Source organism: Oncorhynchus gorbuscha, linkage group LG04 (genome assembly GCF_021184085.1).
Source record: "Oncorhynchus gorbuscha isolate QuinsamMale2020 ecotype Even-year linkage group LG04, OgorEven_v1.0, whole genome shotgun sequence".
NCBI classification, from domain to species: domain Eukaryota; kingdom Metazoa; phylum Chordata; class Actinopteri; order Salmoniformes; family Salmonidae; genus Oncorhynchus; species Oncorhynchus gorbuscha.
This window is the reverse complement of record NC_060176.1, coordinates 62,219,010-62,222,155: the sequence shown is the minus strand read 5'-3', so window position 1 is coordinate 62,222,155 and position 3,146 is coordinate 62,219,010.

Genomic DNA, 3,146 nt, shown 5'->3' with positions numbered 1-3,146 from the left:
CCTGCTGCCCAAACAATGACAAGGCACCGAGTTATGACAACTTGGATGGAACATTACTCATAATAGCAGACAATTTTTCCACTCCTATTTGCCATATATTAAATTTAAGCCTACTAGAAAGTTTGTGCCCTCAGGCCTGGAGGGAAGCAAAAGTCATTCAGGCTACCCAAGAATAGTAAAAAAAACTTTATTGATTGAAATAGCCAGCACGCTTATCGGGAAGGACATTCAACACGCACATCACTTACACAAATGACTGATGATTGGCTGAGAGAAATTGATGTAAAAAGATTGTGGGGACTGTTTTGTTAGACTTCAGTGTGGCTTTTGACATTATCGATCATAGTTTGCTGCTGGAACAAATGTATGCATTATGACTGTACACCTCCTGTTATATTGTGGATAAAGAGTTACCTGTCCAACAGAACACAGAGGGTGTTCTTTAATGGAAGCTTCTCCAACATGATCCAGGTAGAATCAGGAATTCCCCAGGGCAGCTGTCTAGGCCCCTTACTTTTTTCAATTACATTTACATTTAAGTCATTTAGCAGACGCTCTTATCCAGAGCGACTTACAAAAATGAGCTTTACTAACGACATGCCACTTGGCTTTGAGTCTGTATGCGGATGACTCAACACTACACATGTCAGCTACTACAGCAACTGAAATGACTGCAACACTTAACAAAGAGCTGAAGTTAGTTTCAGAAAGGGTGGCATGAATAAGTTAGTCCTAAATATTTAAAAAACTAAAAGCATTATGTTTAGAACAAATTATTCACTAAACTCTAAACTAAATCTTGTCATGAATAATGTGGAAATTGAGCAAGTTGAGGTGACTAAACTGCTTGGAGTAACCGTGGATTGTAGTAAACTGTCATAGTAAAGACATATTGATACAACAGTAGCTAAGATGGGGAGAAGTCTGTCCATAATAAAGCACTGCTCTGCCTTCTTAAAATTAAGAGCACTATCAACAAGGCAGGTCCTACAGGCCCTAGTTTTGTCGCACCTGGACTACTGTTCAGTCGTGTGGTCAGGTGCCACAAAGAGTGACTTAGGAAAATTGCAATTGGTTCAGAACAGAGCAGAACGGCTGTAGACAGAGAGCTAACATCAATAATATGCATGTCCATCTCTCTTGGCGCAACGTGGAGTAGAGATTGACTTCATCACTATCACTACTTATTGACATGTTGAATCCACCGACCTGTCTGTTTGAATTACTTGCAAACAGCACGGACATCCATGCATACCCCACAATACATGCCACCAGAGGTCTCTTCACAGTCCCCAAGTTCAGAACAGACTATGGGAGGCGCACAGTACTACATAGAGCCATGACTACATGGAACTCTATTCCACATCAAGTAACTAATGCAAGCAGTAGAATTAGATTTTAAAAAACAGATAAAAATACACCTTATGGAAGAGCAGTGACTGTGAAGAGACACAAATACAGGCACAGACACATGTATACACACAATAACATATGCACTATACACACACACGCACACATGGATGTTGTGTTGTAGATATGTGGTAGTAGAGGGCACACGCTTAATGTGTCCTGAAGTCTATTGTGAATGTATTGTAATGTTTTAAAACTGTAGAACTGACTTAATTTTTCTGGACCCCAGGCAGCAGCTAATGGGGATCCATAATAACTACAAATACAAATACAAACTATCGATCAACCTCCTAAACAGAACCATGAATCTGCTGATCATGTGTTTCTCCTCTCTCCTCCTCTTCTCTGACTATAGTAAGGACAATTAATACCTATTATAGTAGATATGAATTGCTTAACATTTAAATATGCATTGCATTAATCCCTATAGCTTTAGCATTTAGATTCTACCAAAGGTACAGTATACTGTGGCTGTTCCTGCACTTTAGTTACACCTAAATGTAGATGATCATAATTCACGTTGTCTAGGTACAGATCATTCTGTATCTGATTTGACATGGAGGAACAGTTTGTTTTTGTGTGTGTGAATAATAGTCGCAAAACAAATTAGACTGGATGTTGGGGGATGGATCAGGGACACACAGATTAGGCCCATCCAAAATCTGCTGACTAGCTTGTGCGTTCCAAAAACACTACAGTCTTATAAAAAGGGTTCCAAAAGGGTTATTCGGCAGTCACTATAGGGAACCCTTTTGGTTCCAGGTAGAACTCTTTTGGGTTCCATGGTGAACACTCTGTGTAAAGGGTTCTACATGGCACTCAAATAATGCTTGAAATGACAACAATCTCACAGTTGCATAACGTTCACATTTATTTGGTTTCAAATCCTAACACATTCTAAACATGCATTGAACACGTATGGATCACATTCATCACAGGTAGTAACAAGACGAGGAGAAAGGGTTTTCAAAAGATACAAAAATAACAACAAAAAACATGGCAGATACAAATGTCATGTGTTTCACCTGCATATCTAGTGGTATCTTCACATTCAATGGAAAAACATGAAGATGTTATTCCCAGAGATACATTCTGATTTTATCGGCTCTTCTGGTTGCCTTAGACATTCCCCATTGTGGGCTCGCTGATGAGCCTCCGTGAATTCATTGTTATAACACTGAATGAGCTTGTTAAAACACTTTTAAAACACAAAACTCATTCACCAGTTATTATTGAGAGGAGTGAGGAAAGACATGTGAACAACAGTAAATGGCAGTTTGGCCAAAGTTACATTGTAATTGATAATCACTCACAAGCAGCGTTATAAATATCAATCATGATACTGATCATTTTACTCTTTACACTTCACAAGTAGATTGTTTGGTACATCAAAACAACTATATCAATATAGTGAAGGAACACAATACATTGATTGGAATACAATACTTATTAATATGACACTACAAAGTAAACTGATTCAAGTTTAGATTCCTGTGGAAATGCTTTGGTATGGTAATCATGACAAGGTGGTAAATAAGATCAGTTTTCATTGATCAGTGAGGTATGATGTCATTAATTACATAATCGATGTTGGAAAATATATGATGATCACAGATTTTTTTAAAGTGGTTAGAGTAAATGTAAAGTGGCAAGGTGGTCAAACTAACTCCCACCCACTAAGGCCTAGGCGACAGTTTCTCCTGAGGTAGCACGGAATAGCATATGAGGCAACATTC